At 41.2% G+C, this 19,882-nt stretch overlaps 1 long non-coding RNA gene across 17 annotated transcripts in view; it reads left to right on the top strand.

The window, feature by feature from the left end:
• Nucleotides 1–19,882, top strand: part of LOC112678853 (uncharacterized) — a 145,166-nt gene that overhangs the window by 18,648 nt on the left and 106,636 nt on the right. The gene's annotated exons all lie outside the window — the stretch shown is intronic.

Genomic DNA, 19,882 nt, shown 5'->3' with positions numbered 1-19,882 from the left:
ACTGGGCGCTCCATAACTAGAGGTGGGTATGAATGAATGGATGGGTGGATGCTGTCGTCCCATCATCTCTGCCACCCAAATTCTGGGCTCCAAATGGTGTGAACTCCAGATGAAGAGAGCCATAATTTCCTGATTTTGACATCTACCAAAAAGGCAGTCAGTGTTCCCCAGGATTTGAGTCAATAGCTGGGGTGAACACCAGTGAGGTTGTTAAAGGATGTAGGCTTCTACTGCCCCAGGTGCAGGCGGTGTGGACTTCACATATGGAGAGGGGCACAGGGTACGGGAAGCATACTTGGTAACAATTGTCAGCTCTGGGGCACCTGGGTGGCTCAGTTGGTTAAGCATCTACCTTTGGCTCAGGTCATGCTCCGAGGGTACTGGGATCAAGCCCCACGTCGGGCTCTCTGCTCAGTGGGGAGCCTGCTTCTCTCTCTCCCTCTGCCTGCCACTCCCCCTGCTTGTGCTCTCTCTCCATCAAATAAACAAATAAATAAAATATTTAAATAATAATAATAATTGTCATTTCTGCCAAACCTTCTCTCATTCTTTAGGCAGCATCAGCTTCAAGGGTGAGGTATTGCTGAATAGAGAAGCTACCGAACAAAATAGTACATGAGTTTCTGGTTAGTCCTTCTGGGAAACAAAGTAGAGCCCACAATGCCCTTGGAGTCTCCATAGACCAAACACATCAGAAATGGACCACAGTGTGGAAGATTTAATCCCATCACCAACCCTCCCAAGTCATGAAATGATTCAGTAAGGCCAGGGCAATTCTGACAGTCCTCAGAATACTGAACATTAAATAATCTTCTGACTTCCATGAGGATCCTTTTGAGGTTGGAGGGGACAACCCTGACTCCTAGAAGCAGTGTTTCTGTGAGGTTTGATATACTCCCTAGTGACCAGAGTGTGGTGGAAGACAGCACGTCAAAGTCCTAAATCACCATCTCAGAGCAGGGGCCCTAAGTTAAAAAGATCAGAGAAATTAGCCCACAATTCAGAAATCCATCCTTAGACACCCTTGTCTGGCCTGGCCAGAAGCAGTAAAACAACATCCATGTCAATGAGAAGATCCTTAATTAAATTCAGATGTATAAGAATATATTACCAGTCTATTTTTGGAATAATGATCTATGATGGAAAAAAAAAATCTAAACAGCAACAAAAGTGGTACAATTGCATTGGGCTTCACATAACAGCACACAACAGAAAAGCAAGAGTCCTCATAGACTCAGATCATTTCAATCCCACAGCCTTCCAAAGCCCAAAGCTACGGATGGCACTGGGACATTTAGGAAGAAGGACTCCAGCAGTGACCTGATTAGAAGTGTGACCACAAGGGCACAGCCCCAGGAGAGGGTAATAGAGACTGATCAGGCTACCCTCAGATCTAGAGACATCTCTGGTGATACCAAGAAGAGCCCTCTGTAGAACAAGCCAACCATGGCATTCATAACCACAGTCCTGTGCTCCAGTCCGGGAAGGGCACAGTGTGTCCCATGGGTCCCTAACGCTCTTGCCTAGGGTTTCTGCTTCTGAAATGGCTGCCTAGTGATAAGATGCAGCTGACCCCCATTCTCTTTAAGCAGAAATTCAGAAATTACAGAAATTCATGAGAACAGAATCCAGGACTTGACTTTGTGTCCTTAGCTACTTGGAAACTGTTTTCTCATCTATAAAATGGGGAGAGTAAAAGCTCTGCTGTCTGCCTCCCAGGATCATGTGAGGATCAAATGAAATACTGTTATGTTCAAATGCTTCTCAGTCTACAAGCTATTGATTTGTATGATATTTTCTAAATTGTTAAAGTATACAGTGAGAAGTTTGTTTCTGATGTGGGGAATGCAACTTCCTTCATCCCAAACTTTCAGGGTGCTGCCTGGTTTTTGGTGTGCCAGAGTTTACTCCATCCTAGTCGTAATCCTAATTTTTGGCAGGGATCCCTGGCCTATTCTTTTGGTTTCACATACCAAGGACTTCTAACATTTGTGTGTGTTTGTGTGTGTTTGTAACTGTTTATCTCCCCATGTAATCCTTGAATAAATGCTAGAATTCTAGAATGCATGTGAGACTTTGGGGTGTGCATGGTCCACTCCTACACTTTGCAGATGGAGGCCCAGGGCACAGACATTTACACACCTGTGCCAGGTCACACACTGAGTTTTGCTTGCTCTGTCCTTGGCTTCTCTCACAACCTGGTGGTATCTACTCTCCACTGGATCTTTATGGGCCACGGTTCACATTAGGTGCTTCCCTCCATAATAGCCACATCTCCCCCAATTTTGAGTGAGTATAACTTGTTAGGTTTGTTATTTAGAATATGGGGGGGGGAGGGTTCATTGAGTGACAGTTCCTCTACCATCTGTTCACCTTCCTTTCCAGCAGATGAGCTTACATCTATCTAAGTAAAAAACTGAGGTTATTTTGTCTGAAATTCGCCCCTGGTTTTCTTCATATCTAGATGTGCAAATGAAGAATGGTCTTTTATTATGTCTATAACAACATCTTTACATGTTTGCTAGGGCCTAGGGTGACTAATTATTCTGATTAGCCCAAGACTAAGGAGGGAATCCATGGGACTTTCAGTGCTACAGATGTCCCAGGAAGACCGAAATAAGTTGATTGCCCCAGTAGGTCCCTTACCCTCTCCCCTTTCCAAACAAATAACAAATAATTATTGAATGAATTGATACCAAATAATACCACATTGCCATGTGAGATTAGAAGTCAGGAAGAAAAAAAAAAGGAAAAAAAATAGAAGAAGTCAGGAAGAAAACTGGAATGAAGGAATGAATGAATGGATGAACGAATGAACAAATGAATGAAATAATTTTTTAAAGATTTTTATTTTATTTGAGGAAGAGAGAGCATAAGGAGGGGGAGTGGCAGAGGGAGAGGGAGAAGCAGGCTCCTACTGAGCAGGGAGTCAGATGCAAGGTTCAGTCCCAGGACCTGGGATCATGACCTGAGCTAAAAGCAGATGCTTATCCTACTGAACCACCCTGAAATAATTTGCTTTCATTTTATTTTATTTTTTATAATTTGCTTTTAATAAAAAGATCCATGAATGGGGGAGAGAGAGAGAGAAGCGGGAGGAGGATATCCTACTATCCAGGTGAACATAAGAAGACAAAACTTAAATTAAAGGATTCATATAAAGATGTAAATCCCATTCATCAGGAAGAAAAAAAAACTTGATGGTAAATTAGAACAATCCACATTACACAAGAAACAGACCATCATAGTGCTTCCTAATTGTTTTAACTTCATGGCACACATTTTTAAAAATTATAATGTCTGCGACATGTGGTGAACTAGAAGGAGAAGTTACCTAAGGCCAGAGGTGACCAAGTGAGGGACTTCTGGACCACAGAAACTCTCAGCCCCCTGAGGACTGAAAGCGCCAGTATCTCAGCTCACTTGTAACCCACTGACCTCTTTGAACCATAAGACTATAGCATTAAGGCTGAAACACACAGGTCTAGACTCTGCTCCATTACAAATCTGAAATCCACATTTTCTCTTGGTTTCTGGTGAAACTAGCAAAAGCCGAGGGAGTCAGACTCCCTCTGATGACCCAATCTTTCAAAGCTTCCTTGATGAGCATTTACTACAATGATACTAGTGCAGGTTCCTGTTTACATTTCTACTTCTTTGGTCCAGGTTTGTCCCGTATGTACACAGAGTTACAGGTTGAGCAATGACCTAATGACTGGCAAAAAGGAAGTAATCCTTGATCACGTTCAGCCTGCATTTAGTTGCTGACCTGAAATGAGTTTTACAAACAAACAAAAAAAAAATTAAAAAGATATTGACAACAATTTAAAAATTCAGAAATTTCTCATTAATAAATTCAAATAAACTGGCTTCCTTGAAAAATGGGAAAATCTGACAACTCGGCCACAATTCCCCCTGTGGCTAAGAAGTGCAGTGGATAGGAGTGTTGGATGCCAGGGTTCAGATCCCATCCCCGCTACTTACAGATAACCATATTCATCAATTTAACCTCTCAAAATCTTGGCTTATCATTTTTATTTTGGTTTTTATTTTCGTTTTTTAGAAAGAGAGAGAGTACACATATATATATGAACTGGTAGAGGAGGGGCAAGGAGAGAGAATCTTAAGCAGGCTCCATGCGCAGCGCAGAGCCTGATGTGGGGCTCAATCTCATGACCCCAACATCATAACCTGAGCCAAAATCAAGAATTGGATGCTTAATTGACTGAGCCACCCAGGTGCCCCATGTCTCTCATTTTTTAAAAAATTTTATTTATTTATTCATGAGAAACACAGAGAGGAGGGGGAGAGAGAGAGAGAGAGAGAGGCAGAGACACAGGCGGAGGGAGAAGCAGGCTCCATGCAGGGAGCCTGATGTGAGACTCGATCCCAGATCTCCAGATCACGCCCTAGGCCAAAAGCAGAGCTAAACCGCTGAGCCACCTGGGCTGCCCTATGTCTCTCATTTTTACGGACAATGTTAAACCAATAGTATTTATTTTTGCGTCCAGAAAAATGCTTGAAACAGTGGCTAGCATATAATAATCATTCAGTAAATGTCAGTGATTCCCCTCTCACCTCCCTTACACAGGTAGCTTTGCTATTTTTCAGAGCATAACTGTTGGTCTGAATAGTTAAAAAAAAAAATGAGCTTGGCAACTGTGGTGCCTCAGGTCACTAGATAATAACCCACGTCTGCAACATCTCCTGGGTTCATTGGCCCCATCCCCAGCCTGACATGTGTCCCTTCTTGTCTGAGCTTCTCCCTCATCCTGCAGGAGCCCATAATGAGACTGGACAGCAGGGCAAAGTACACATGTTATTTCTGGACAGAAGAAACATGGTTCCCCTAGTTGCTTCAAGGTGTCTCATCCACTTTCTAATATCAAGTCTTTCCCAGCCATTTTGCCCCTTAGGTCCCCCCTCCCAGCACATATAAGGAGAAAACCTTTTGAGTAATTCAGTTAGCAAGTCAGTCAACAAGAAGATGTGAATCCACAAAAAAATGTGAAGGTGCTTTCCTCACAGAAAGTTGTTTTTAATAAACCAATTTCTGCTGCTAAGCAACCTTGATGATGATGATGCCTCTTCCAGAAATACAGTTAAAGAGAGTTCTTGATTGTCTACAGTGGATTAGGTTGATGCTCTTATGAGTCAGAAGGTACCAGAGAAAGTTTAACTCAGGCTGTGATAAATGTAAAATATTTTGTAAGGAGCAAAATAGGAGCGGCATGCCCAGGTAGTGATGAATAAGGCATATAGTTATTTTACTCACTCTTTGGGGTGTCAGGCTTATTTGGGGAGTTAACTGTAAAAAGCTGGATTATTCATTCAGAGCTGAGTAGATGGAGTCATAGTGTGAGAGACAGTCTCCCTGGTTCTCTCAAGAAGACTAATAATTAAAGTTGTGGTTAGCTCTTACACCAAACTAAGGGAGGGCCAGTGGAACTCCCTGGAAACGAGAAAGAGCCTTTGAGGCAATTTGATGTTGCAACTGTCAAATCCCACAGCATAGTCGTTATGCTAAGGAGATGAGGTGAACTGTGAGCCAGCCAATAAGAACAGCTGGAGAGTGGTACCATTTCCGATTGCTCCAGTCTCTTGGCTCCATTTGGAGAGGTAGGGCAGGGGCAAAGCCAGCCCCACAGTTCCTTTTACAAAATTTAATACACTGGGTGGCTACACCTCCCATTGCTGAAAACATGGAAAATCCTCTGGTACAATTTCCTAAGCCTCTAAATATATATATTCCTCCTAAGAACTAAATGTGGCTATTTCAACAAAGCCAATCAGTTAACATAAAGAACAACATTTGGAGGGAGAAATGTTTGCAGTGGGGAAGGGGGATTTCTTAGAAAATTCAATGCCTTCTTAAAAAGTAAAATTCAATGACCTCTTTACAAACTTCTTCACCATCTTTTTGATAGTGATAATTAAAAATGCCAATATAAGCTACTGAAGATAAAACTGCAAGAAGTGTTAAGAACCCCTGTTTTATGAAAAAAATTTATTTATTTATTCATTTATTTATTAGAAAGATAGTGTGTGTCAGAGGGAGAGGGAGAAGCAGCGGGGAGCCCGATGCAGGGCTTGATCCCAGGATCCTGAGATCATGATCTGAGCCAAAAGCAGACACTTAACCTACTAGGCCTCCCAGGTGCCCCAAGAAGCACTGTCTGACCATCTTCCGCCCTTGGTTCTTTCTCCTTTGCTTCTCATCTCTAAAAACATCACCAAGACCCAGGGCTTCTCACACCAAATCTCTGTCTCTTCCTACTGCTGCATCTCCCTCCAGGCTGCTCTGTCCTCACCCCTGAACCATGGAGTAACCTCTCAGGTAGAGGTGGAAAAAATAGAGAGGCTTCAATAGATAAAGTGGCTCCTGAACTCCACCATACTCTCCTTCCTTCTGGAGAAAATAAAACAATATCATGGCACAAACTGGGTCATATAATTGTGAGTCAGTGTCAGTCTCCTTGGTCAGGAAGCCATTTAACTTCACTTTGCTTCAAGGTTTCCATCTATAAAAGCAGAGCATATGACTTGCTGCCCACTCATCACCCAGGATTGTACTGGGAAGATTTATGAACAAAGGTTTAGAGAGGTCCTGGAAGGAGTGGAGAAATCTGATCACTGTGTGTGTTCAAGGAAAAAATGGAAACAGCCTTTGTCTGGGAAAGTGAAAGAAGTCACCTCCAAATCTGATGACAACTATGTGCCGTGAAGTTCAGCAGAGAAGAGGGGCAAGGAATGCCAATGGAAGTTGCCAGAAGCAATGGAGATCAGAAGGGTGAAGCAGGCACCAGGATCCAACAGCTGACCAGCTCTCTATTGAAGCTGAGCATACTGTTGAGGACATTCAGAAATCCAGAAGACTTGTCCCACATAATCCCTGCTTTGGACACATCTTCATCAGTTTGTTGATTACATAGTTATGTGCAGTTTTCAATATTCATCAAACTGTATGCTTGATGTGCAGTGTATGTAAATTTTATCTTAATTTAAAATTGAGCTATTTAATCCCACTCAGATAGATGAGTCCCCTACTATGCCCATGAACAGCTATACTCCAATTACCAATTTTTATAATAGTCCTCATTTATATTTAAACAAAATTAATATATGCAAATATGGATATTCATGTATATCATTGACGCAGATTAAAATTGGCTATCTGTCATTCTCCAGTAACTTATCTCTGCACAATTATAATGCACTGATAATCTTTCAAATGTCAAATGCCTTTGAAATTATCAAAAATAAAATTGAACTGTGAACAGCAGACTTTTAGTGTTAAATACGTTTTACAGTTTTCTAATTCATTAAAATTGGTAAAGCATGTGTGGAAATGTAGTAACTCTATCAGAATATTGGTTTGCCCAAATGGTCCCATACTTTTACCAAGCCTAGTAATAGAGTTTACAATGTATATGATTTAGACTTTGAGAAAAAATAGTTAACAACAATTATAACTGAATTCACCAATTGGATATTGATTGATTTTCTGTTCTAACATAAATGATAAATATTGCTTAAGTCACATATGTGACTTACTGAGAACAATCAATGTCTGAAAGGAGGAATCTGAAGCTAGCTTCTTAAGAAGTATCACACTTTTGTAAATCATACATGTGAAATTTGAGTTTGTATATTCTCTTTGTAATAGGAACTTCAAATAAACAAAGAAATAACTTATTTGAGAATAAGTAAGAAATAAAATCCAGTAAGTTAATTTGCTACCAGTTTAATATTCTTGTCAATACCAGTGCAGGTTTGATCTTTAAAGGCAGTGAGGTACAGTCACCACACCATCTTCCTCCTCATCATTACAGCTTGGGTCATCTAAAACTTTGAGATATGCATGTTGAAAATGTATCCAGGACTGCTCCAGGGGGTTGCAGTTGTGAGAAAGCCCAGGAAATGGGATTGGAAGATGTTGAGCTCCCCAGCAGTGGCAACAAAGACCTCAGCTGATCTCAGGAGGAACTCTGAAGATGGAAGGAGACTCTTCTGATGACCCTTATGGGGCAAAGGGGGTCAGAATTTGTATTCCCACATCAACCTATCATTGAATGTGGGCTACCCCAGAAAAGGGCCACGGCCTTGAGCAAGAAAGCTACCTTTGGCCTAGGGAACCATCAGCACCAGGAGAGTGAATGCTTCAGACATGAAGGGAAACCTGGCATGTTTCCACAATATCCACTACACTCTTCATAATAGGAGTCTTCTGAATGCCTGGCCGTGTGGCTAAGTTCTTTATACACACTCTAATTCTCACTATAATCCTAATAGGTAGAGAAACTTTATCCCTTTTTATAGTTGGGGAAACTGAGGCTTAGGAAAGCTGAGTAACTTGCTCCAAGATCACCCAGCTACTGGTTAGCAGGACAATCAGTGTTCAGATACAGGCTACACCCTTGCACTTGACCAAAACTGGGGACATAGAGTCAGGAGGCTAGGGTGCCCTCCCACTAACCAGTTAAGTAGTCTTTGTTTAGAAACAGCTCTGAATCTCTTCTTAACCTTCAGATGGTAGACATCTTCCTGAAACATTCAGGGACCCTCTAAGCAACCAGATAATGAGGAGGAAGGGGCAACTGAGCCAGACCTAGAGGAATAACTTTTCTATGGATCTGCTCTAAAGGGCTGGTGGTGTCCAACCATCAATTTGGAGGTGTGGGGAGCTGTGAACTTGAGAGCCACTAAGGCCAGTGTCAATATCCAAGGAGCTTTTGGGCAATAATGATGCTTATAGTCAGTTGGGTGGGAGAGTCATAGCTCTGGGTTGTTCATCCACCTGGAAGGAAGACTCCAGGCAGTAGACAGGGGCAGGGAATTCAGCAAAAGGGGAAAGATGTTGAGGGCCCCTGCTGACAGGTGCCAATAGGGAGGACTCCAATCTGGCTGGACTAATAAACCTTTATCCTGGTTTCCAAAGCCAAGGGAATCTTTACCTACAGACATTTCTCCCACCACATCTTTTACTACTCCTACTTCCTGCTCTGCCCCCAACTATATTAAGCTACTTTTCCTTTCTACAACGTATACTATGTGCTTTCTCAGCTTCAGGCTTCTGCCTGGAAGACCATTCTCTGTGGCTCCCTTTCTTTACCTGGTTAACCCCCACTCATCCCTCAGGAAGCCTTCCTTGACTTCCCAAGATTGGGTTAGATGACCCTCCTATGTTAAGCCAGAGCAGCATGGGTAGGAGGATTATATAATGATTGGCACATAAAAAAAGTACTGGCTGTTAATTAATATTATTCTTCCTTGGTAGCATCTATCACTCTGAATTGGAGACTATGCATGCCTTGCCTGGACCTAGGCCTTTACTCTGTCTCCAGCATCTGCCATATTGCATAGAATGCAATAAATGCCTGATAAATATTTGTTCAAACAATAAAAACTTCAGTTACACAACTGGGTAAATATGGGCAGGACAGTATGCAAGAGGGAGCAGGGAAAGGGGTGGGTAGGGCTCTCTTGTGACCTCCCAGAGACTGGCCCACAAAACCAATTTCAGTCTCTCCCCCAAAGTGGATCTGAGCTTCTATCTATGTTGGTAATTACGCTCAAGATTGTATAAGCAATTGGGAGGAATCAGGCCTCCTGGCTGAAGACCCTCAGAGCCTGTAACTGAGTGGGCAGGTTGGGATGGCCATGTGGGCAGGACCACTCTTCACAATGTGATTTTACCTCTCAGTCTTTTTAGGAGGCTATGTAGCTTATGGAATAACCATATGATTTGGGGTCAGACACACCTGCATTCAAATCCTTTTTTTTTTTTTTTTAAACCGAGAGCTATGGAATAACTTAAGTAAAAGAAGAATCTTTGGGACAAAGATTTGAATCCCAGCTTGATCTGAATCCCAGCTCCTCGCTGTGTGACCTTAGACATGTTATGTAACCTCTCTGTGCCTGAGTATTCTCATCAGTAAAACAGAAATAACTCTTCCTTCACAGGTTGTTTTGAGGATGGAATTAATCATTGTAAAGTTCTTAGAACAGGGCTTGGCATATCCTAAGTACTGTATAAAGGTTTGCCTCATCATTCTAAGCCTCAATTTTCTCATTGGAAAAATGGAACACGTAATACAGCACCTGACATATGGCATGCTCTCTGTAATATTAATATTTCTATTGCTATTACTTCTTATATAAGTGGAAGATACTTTCTTGGAGTGAACTTCATTGAATAGTAGAAACATTTTTCCTGTGCTTGCTTTTGGTCTCTACTGATGATTTGGGGAGAAAAGGAGTTATTTCTTAGTGGTTCTGAGCCAGTCACTTCCCTCGTGCCTTGCCTTTCTCACTAATCCTCTTAAAACCTCCTTCATGGACCAAGCGCACCAATGTATACCTATTTCTCTGGTATATAAGCAAAGGAGGGGTGTATTGGTTTTCTTGGGCTGCCGTAACAAGGTACCATAAATTTGGTGGCTTAACACAACAGAAATTCATACTCTCATAGCTCTGGAGTCAGAAGTCTGACCTCAAGGTGTCAAGAGGGCCACACTCCCTCTGAAGACTCTATGGGAGAATCTTTCCTTGCCTCGTCCAGTTTCTTGGCTCCAAGAAGTGGTTCCAAGCCTTCCTGACTTGTGGCGGCAAAATTCCAATCTCTGATTTTGTCTTCATATGGCCGCCTTCCTCTGTGTGTCTCTGTCCCAAATCTCCTCCTGCCTCTCCATGTTAAGGATATCTGTCATTAGATTTAGGGTTCAGCTTAATTCTTGAGATACTTAATTTTATCTGCAAAGACACTTTTTTCCAAATAGGTTTGCATTCACAGGTACCAGAGGTTAGTACGTAGACATACCTTTTGGGGCCAACTATTCAACATACTATAAGGGGTAACAGGGCCCTAATTAGGTATAAATAGAATATACTCCTGTTTATTTTCCCTGTATTCTTGTTCCAATCTCATCCATACTTCTTCAAGGGGATGAACACGGCCAGAGGGACAAGCAGTACATTCCAACCAACCAATCTGCTCCTTCCTGGGCTCCGCTCTGGCCCACCTCTGCACCTGTTTCCTGCCTCAGGATTCACTGTGAGGAGCATGTGGATACTTGAGCCCATGAAGGCTTATTCTACTTGGCCCACCCAGTTGCCTCACAGACAGGCAGGAGAATCAGATGTCACTCTGGGACCTTGCAATCCAGCTTGTCCCACCTGGCCCTTCACCAGGGTGACCTCGGTCACACATCAGGTTTCATAGATGAAGCCAAAGCAGGAGACCCTGGTGAGCTGGAACAAGTAGAAGCAGTGGATCTGGGTCAGATCAGGAATTATATTTGCACTTGGACCAGGCAAATAGGCTCAGAGAAAGAATCTGGGTCAAAAGCTTGGCAGACTGGCAGGAAACATGAGGCCTGATGCACAAATTAAAATGGAGGCTAGCTTTTCATCCACACAGGCCAGTTCTTAGTTCTCCAAAGTCTTGTTGAGGTGAGCCTGTGACATGTGGCATATCCTGTGCTATAGGGGCCAACTAAATTTAGCAAATACTCATTGAGTATTTGCTGTATGCAAGGATTTAGGGATACAGAGAGAGATAAGACAATCTTTGTGTCTTCAAGCTCATTAAAGAATAGCAGGGGACACATACACATAAAGAACTAATTATCATAAAATGTGCTAACTCTTTGTGCACAATGTTAGAAGGGGTCCAAGGAGAGAGTAACTCATTCTGCCTTGAGTTAGGGAATGGGCCATAATGGAGACACTACAGGAGGTAAGATTTGAGTGGGATCTTAAAGAATTTTAAGGAGACTGTGAAAAGAGCAGAAAATGTACTGTCCAGCAGATCAAGTGGGTGCCTCTTCTTCCCCTCCTTCTATTTGTTGATCTCCTCCAAAACCTGGACCTTGCATGAAAAGAATTACCTTCATTCAAGAACTCTTTTTTCCAGATTTTATTTATTTATTTATTTTAGAGAGAGAAGAGAGGAAGGTGCAGAGAGAGACCAAGACACAATCTCAAGCAGACTCTGTGCTAAGCACAGAGCCCGACATTAGGCTCAGTCTCAACCCTGAGATCATGACCTGAGCTGAAATCAGGAGTTGGATACTTAATCAATTGAGCCACTCAGGTGCCCCCAAAACTATTTTTTGATTACCAATCTAGAAACATATATGAAACCTGTCCTGCAGATAGGCTATGGCCCAGAGAAACAACCAACTAAAAAGCCTCCAGTTGTGAGGAAGTGGTTTGGTGGGTACTGGCTGAAACAGTAGTCTCCATAGCTACTACCACTGCTATCAGGATAGTAGTAAACTTTAGGACCTCAGCATGTTTTTGTTTTTGTTTTTGTTTTTTTTACTTATTTATTTGAGAGATAAAGTGATCAAGAGAGAAGGAGAGAGAGCATGAGTGGGAAGAGGCAGAGGGAGAAGGAGTAGCAGACTCATCACCGAGCAGGGAGCCCCATGCACGGCTTGATCCCAGGGTCCTGGGATCATAACCTGAGCTGAGGGCAGCCACTCAACCAACTGAGCCACCCAGGCACCCCTGGACCTCAGCATGTTTTAATGATATATCACTGTTGAGATTATCTTGTGGCCTATTTGGATACTTTTTTCTTTTTAAAAATGTTTTCCATTTATTTTGCATATAATGTTGTCTCTAAAACCCCAAGAAGTCATTTATGATCTCTGTCTCTGGTAAAAGGTAGGAAGACTTTTGCTCACTATTCTCTGTTCCATATTTCTCCAGTATTTAAAGAATATCTCTTTGAACTTTCTTGGACATGTCTTGCAACCAACATCTTTGTAATTAGTAGTAATATTTTTAAATTAGTAAATGGGGCACCTTCATGGAGCATTAATTTTATCTAATTATTATTAGATCATACTTAAGTAACCTAACTAGGTAAGTAGGTTCAAATGTATTGCAATATTAAAACAAATATGAATATATTATTCAGCATTTTATATATATACATATATATGCACACACACATATATGTATATATGTATTATATCATCATTGAAGATATATCATATGTACCTTATATATATATACATATATAGCAGCATTGCATATAAAATTCAAATAAATTTTAGAATCAAAACAATAGACTTCAAAAAATATGAAAGAAACCAGACATAAGAGGCTACATATCACGTGAATCCATTTATATGACATTCTGAAAAAGGCAAAATTATAGGGATAAAATTTATATCAGTGGCTTCCAGGGGTTGGAAGAAAAGGAAGGAAATTACAGAGGAGCGCAAGGAAATTTGGGATGACGGAAATGTTCTATATCTTGATTGTGATGGTGGTTACATGATTGTATACATTTGGAAAAATTTAACCAACTGTACAATTTAAAAGGGTTAATTTTACTTTATGTAAATTATATCTCAATAAACCTGACTCTTAAAAGAGTCAGGTTACTTCAAACTCCCCTTCCAGGCTAATTCACTGCTGCAACCATTCTTATCTGCTTTTAGAAATACCTGGAAAGAAGAGTTTGAGAATTACCAATTAATGTCTCTTCTCTCTAAAAGAGGGGAGTTTGAGTGTGATTTAAGTGAGATGGACCACAAGATCTGGAACAATTTAAACTTGAGCAAGCATTTCAGGAGTAGGAGATAGAAAGTGACTTCAAATATATATAAAATAGCAACATACCTACATACAATATTTTAGAGATACATAATTATTTGTCCAGCCTTCCTAAACTTCTTTATTTGTTAAATATTCACTTGCTGCTATATACCAGTAAGGTATTTGTATCAGTTTCTTGTGGTACAAAACACTATAGACTGGGTGGCTAAAACAACAGAAATTTATTTTCTCATAGCTCTAGAGGCTAGAAGTCCAAGATCAAGGTGGTCAGCAAAGTTGGTTTCCTTAAGGCCTCCCTCTCTTCTTGGCAGGAAGTGGCCATCATTTCCTTCTTGTGTCTTCCCGTTGTCTTCCCTCTGTGGGTGTCTGTCTTAACCTCCTCTTTAATAAGGGCACTAGTCATATTAGATTGAGGCCCATCTAAATGACCTTGCTTTGACATCATTACCTCTTTAAAGACCAAATATAGTCACCTTCTCAGGGGTTAGAACATCAACATATAAATTTAGGGGATACAATTCAGCCCATAGTAGCACATTTCCACCTCCTCCTCTCCTTTACCATGTGCTCTTTTACCATTCTAGCCATACCTCCAGCCATGCTATTTCTCCCAAGATGTAATTTCCTCTCTCTTTTTCCTATGTGGTTACTTCCATGCTCTGGTCAAACATTTGCAAGAGATGGAAGGCAACTCAAGTACTAAAATACCCTAAGGATGCCATGACACTGTCTGCAGGCCCAGATGGAAAAGTGTGTCATTTAGTGTTTGTGTTTCTTTGGGTATAGTCCTACAAATTTTTCCTCAGAAGGTTATGTGGAGCTGTTTTGAATGCTCAGACTAGGTCAGGAATGTATCACACATGTCAAAAAGAAATTTAAGTACTTCCCAGAGTGCACATAGGCATAGAGTTGCTGGTGCCACACATATAAACGGTGAGAAATGGTTGAAGAGCACAACAGCAGCAAGGAAACAATAGTCTGGATTTCAACCCCAGTTTCTACAGTTAACATGGATAATTAATGGCCACACAAAAGTCAGATCGTGAAGTAATTTATCTCTGAGCAGTGTATTCATTTCAAGCTGAAAATATTTCTCTTCCCACTGAAAGGCAGGGAGACTTATTGAACTTCTGGCAAAAGGAGAATCTGCTGGCTCGGCTTCCTCTACCACAAGACAATATTCCCAGGAAGCTCTCAGAGAATTGGAAGCAAATCTCTCTGGCATTTGCACGGTCTCATAGAGCAGCAAATGGAAATATAAATAACTGAGACTGTATGGATAAAAGCAGTTGATGCAAACTCTGTACTTTTAGGTTCAACTTTTGAGCAAACAAAATACTGAGAACTCTTTAAAATTACTACTAGATCTAAGAAGTGAGGAGGAGGGCAAGGCTTCATGTGAGGTATGGATGGGGATCAGTGCATAATAAAAATCAAGAAGGTCAAAACCAAGGGAACCCAGGTAGGAAGGAAGGCAGAAACATTTGGAGTTGCAATATCGCACACCATAAGGAAGGGAACTGAATAGTAACTATGGTATTGCTACCTTTTATTGGGCAAGGCCTACACTCAATTCTCTACAAGTCATGTGCCCAAACCCCAAACAGCACTGCTGTTTGCCTTTTATCACCCCTGGTTCGCAGATGAGCTCAGAGAAGTCCTGTAATATGTAGTAAACCACAGAGGTACAACCCCGTACCAAGGGTTTTGTTGGCTTATGCCCAAGACCATTCTTTACTGCTGTCCATGATAAGGGTCATGTACTGATTCGTAGTTCATTGTAGTGAGTGAATGGAATAAACTTTGAGGAAACTGAACAGATTATTCATAAGTGTGGTTTTAATTCTGCTCTAGTGATTTTTTTCAATTGTCTATAAAGTTCAAAGAAACCATATGACATCAGATTCTGCTAAGAGGCAGATGCTTCAAACAAGGGAACACTGTTGATTTTTGTGTTTCAAGGTTTGATGTCCAGAGTACACCAGATTTAGTAAAGGGTATAGCACTCTTATGAAAAGGGTGGGATTTGCACCCCCCCTGTTCAATTCACAGCAGTTGGGAAGGTGTGATTTCTTCAGGGATGCTGTCTATTGGGAGACAGGACAGGACAGACTAGGTTTCTGAATAAGAAGTGCACAGATACATTTGATTCCAATATACCCAGAGTGAGTAGGAGATTGCTGTAATGGTTGGTGCAAATTGGAAAGGTTGGTGGGGATAATTTGGAAGGGTCTCAGAGGAAAAAAACTGTTGAAAGAAAGTGAGTAGAAGAGAAGAAGGAGCACTGGGTGATAGCACTTGTGGCTCAAACACTTAATAGAGCACCTAAACATGATGGGTAGAGCAACAAAGCCTTTTATCCCTGGGTTGAACTCTGAAACTTCTAGCTAGACCTGCCCTAACTCTGGTGCCTTGGCTTTTGAATTCCCACAGGCTGTGACTAAGGCCTTCTCTTGGGTGGGGAGGGGGTAGGGCAAATGACTAGGTCAGAAGGAAAAAGAATGACTGGCTACCATTATACCTGCAACCTTGAAGGAGGCCCTGCCTTCTGCTCTGACTCATGCTGTTGCTGTCATAGTGTCTTTGACTCAACCAGCCTAGAAGCCCAAGAATAAATTTTGGCACCTCCAACACCCTCAGGGCATTATATCTTGTGTCCAATACCAAAGAATTTTATCCAGATTATTATTAGAACCCATTCCCCTGCTCTGTCCCACTGCCAGTGCTTTGGGCCAGGCCCTCATCCTCCCTCATTTGGACCTAGTGCCTCCAAACTGGTCTTTCCTCCTCCAGTCTACCCATTACAGTCCATTCTTTGAAACACCACCTATGTGATCTTTCTGAGAAAGAAATCAATCCAGTCATTCCCCTGCTTCCTATTGCCAGAGTAGTGGTTCTCCACTGGATGCTGTCCTGAACTCCTAAGAACCCCGGAACAAAACTGCACATTTATGCTATGTGGTAGAGTCAGTAAATGATGAACAAATATTCTGCATGCATCCCCATGTGATCTACCCTCTTCTGAGGTCAGATTGGAGCACGTGACTAGTTTTGTCCAATGGATTATGAGTAAAAGTGATAGTGTGACTTCCAGGTTGAGATGGGGTGCCTCCTCCGTGTTCTGTCTTCCCCTGATCCAGGAACTCTGGAGGAACTGTTCTCAGTGGCCTTGCTGCAACATGGAGGAGGGCTTCCCAATCCACAGTGGACCTCACCTGAGCAATAATAAACCTTCATGTGTTAAACCACTGAGATTTGAGGGTTTGTCTGATACAGCAGCTGAAATTCTATATCTGGAACATACCCCATGATATGGTTCATTGAATAGGAGAGCTTCTTTTCTCCTGAATGGTGTTTTATCAACTCGGTGTGGTAATATGCTGTATCTCATACTTACCCATGGCTCCAATTGGAAGTCATGGAAGTTAGATGACTTTAAAAAATGGGAAACAATTAGTTACTTCTTTTTAATGGTGATATTTGGGAAGATTAAAAAGAAATCTATGACGACATGATCAATTGGGAAGAAAGTATAAAAAGGGAGTCCTTAAGAGTGAATACTGGGGACCATAGCCTACAGGATAAAGTCCAAACATGAAGCTCATGTCAAAGCAAAAGTGATACAAAAAGCCTTCCTGGCTTTGTTAGTAATGGCTTCTTGTTACTGTATTTCAGTCAACCTGGACCTCTACTCATTATTCCTGCATCACACATTGCCTTTTATGTGACCTTGCCCTTGTAAACGCTAATCCTTCATCTTTGGCCTGTCCAACTCCTCCTCACCCTTCAAGACCCAGCTGAAATGTCACCTTCTTCACTTAGCTCTCACATCCCTTAGTCATGGCCTCAGTCATGACTCCTCTAAGAAGGAGTAAGTTGCTTGAGAAAACAGAATTGTAGCAGCTGGGGACCCAGGCTCTCACCTAGGATACATGGATCTTGTTGGATAGAGTCAAATCAATTAACCACACAACTACCTGACCCTATAGACTAGAAGTCCCCAAAATCTACACAGCTGGCATTGTTTTCTGGTCACCAAAAGCTGTTAAAAACCAATAGAGAAAAGAATTTCTCTTTTGACCCAAATGCAGCCAGGAGACTGCCAGGAAGAAACAAGAAATACAGTGTCAGTTCAGTATGGTAGTAGAGATGGAGATGCCCAGAAACTAAAGCTCATTCTCTCCTCAACTACTTTGCATACTGGGTCAGTTACTGAAATTGTCGAGACCTTCACTTGTAAAATAAATCCTATAGTTAGGAATAATCAATATCTCATCACTAAGCACATTTTCAAGGACTATAAGACTTAAATTTTATGTGCTAATGGTGCAAATTGTCAAACAATACCTTCCACAATGGAAGAGCAAACATAATGAAACCCTAATTTGGTGGAACCTAGCAAAACTGCTTGTATTATTTCTTCACCTTTCCTTTAGATGGAAAAGCATCACCTTTTCTATAGGTTCTGTGCACCTTTCAGCTTCTGCCCTCAGACAATCAGAAATACAAAGAGCTTTTTGGCTAAATATCCACTATTAAACAAATTAGGAGAGTTCATAGCCTGATATATGGTTCTCTAATATGCACCCAAGCATAACTAGTCCCCTCATCTTGTAATGATTGCAGACAACCTCAATGACCACAAAGTGCCAACTCTGTGCCTGGAAGCCATCTCACAATTCCACATTATCCAAAGAGCTTCAGCTAGTCAATTGGAACTGGCATTTAAAATGGATGATTCTTCTGCCTGTGTCCTCCTCTAGGATTTTGATGGATTCTTGTCTCATATTTAGGTCTTTTAAAAAATATATTTAAATTAAATTTGCCAACATATAGTACATTTAGGTCTTCCACGTGCAGCAACTTCTTGCTAGACATGTCTCCAAAGGCAAGGGAAGCAAAAGCAAAATGAACTATTGGGACTTCATCAAGATAAAGAGCTTTTGCACAGCAAAGGAAACAATTGACAAAACCAAAAGACAACCTACAGAATAGGAGAAGACATTTGCAAATGTCTTGTCAGATAGAGGGATAGTATCCAAGATCTGTAAAGAACTTATCAAACTCAACACCCAAAAAACAAATAATCCAGTCAAGAAATGGGCAGAAGAAATGAACAGACATTTCTCCAGAGAAGACATACAAATGGCCAACAGACACATGAAAAAATGCTCCATGTGACTTGGTATCAGGGAAATACTAATCAAAACCACAATGAGATACCATCTCACACCAGTAAGAATGGCTAAAATTAACAAGTCAGAAAACAACAGATGTTAATGAAGATGCCGAGAAAGGGAAACCCTCTTACACTGTTGAGGGGAATGCAAACTGGTACAGCCCCTCTGAGAAACGGTATGGAGGTTCATTAAGAAGTTAAAAATAGAGCTACCTTATGATTCAGCAATTGCACTACTAGGAATTTACCCAAAGGATACGAGCATTGTGGTCCGAAGAGGCACCCACACCAATATTTATAGCAGCAATGTCCAAACTAGTCAAACTATGGAAAGAGCTCAGATGTCCATCGACAGATGAATGGATAAAGAAGATGTGATATATATATATATATATAATGGAATATTACTCAGCCATCAGAAAGGATGAAATCTTACCATTTACAATGATGTGGATGGAACTGGAGGCTATTATGCTAAGTAAAATAAGTCTATCAGAGAAAAACAGTTATATGGTTTCGCTCATATGTGGAATTTAAGAAACAAAACAGAAGATCATAGGGGAAGGGAAGGAAAAATAAAATAAGACGGAATTAGAGAGGGAGACAAACCATAAGAGACTCTAAACTACTGGAAACAAACTGAGGGTTGCTGGAGGGGAGGTGGGTGGAGGGACGGGGTAACTGGGTGACGAGCATTAAGGAGGGCACGTGAGGTAATAAGCAGTGGATGTTGTATGAAATGGATGAATAACTAACTCTACATCTGAAATTAATGATATACTATATGTTAACTAATTGAATTCAAATAAAATACGTTTTTAAAAAATGAAATGATTCACTACCCTAGGTTTTAGTTTGTATAAAATCAGGACCTAAATGCATAAACTGTCCTAAATCTTGCACCTACCTCTGAGTCATGTATTTCTGAATGCAAGATAGTTGCCTGTCTTGCAGGATTTGTTTTCTTTCTTTTGTTTGTTTGTTTGTTTGTTTGTTTGTTTCTTTCTTTCTTTCTTTCTTTCTTTCTTTCTTTCTTTCTTTCTTTTTTCTTCCTCCCTCCCTCTGTCCCTCCTCTTTCCCTGCCTTCCTCCCTCCCTCCTTCTCTCTCTCTTTCATCTTTTTCTCTTC

Source organism: Canis lupus, chromosome 22 (genome assembly GCF_003254725.2).
Source record: "Canis lupus dingo isolate Sandy chromosome 22, ASM325472v2, whole genome shotgun sequence".
Classification (NCBI taxonomy): domain Eukaryota; kingdom Metazoa; phylum Chordata; class Mammalia; order Carnivora; family Canidae; genus Canis; species Canis lupus.
Note: the sequence above shows the minus strand (reverse complement) of the source record. Positions and strands in the feature narration are given on the sequence as shown.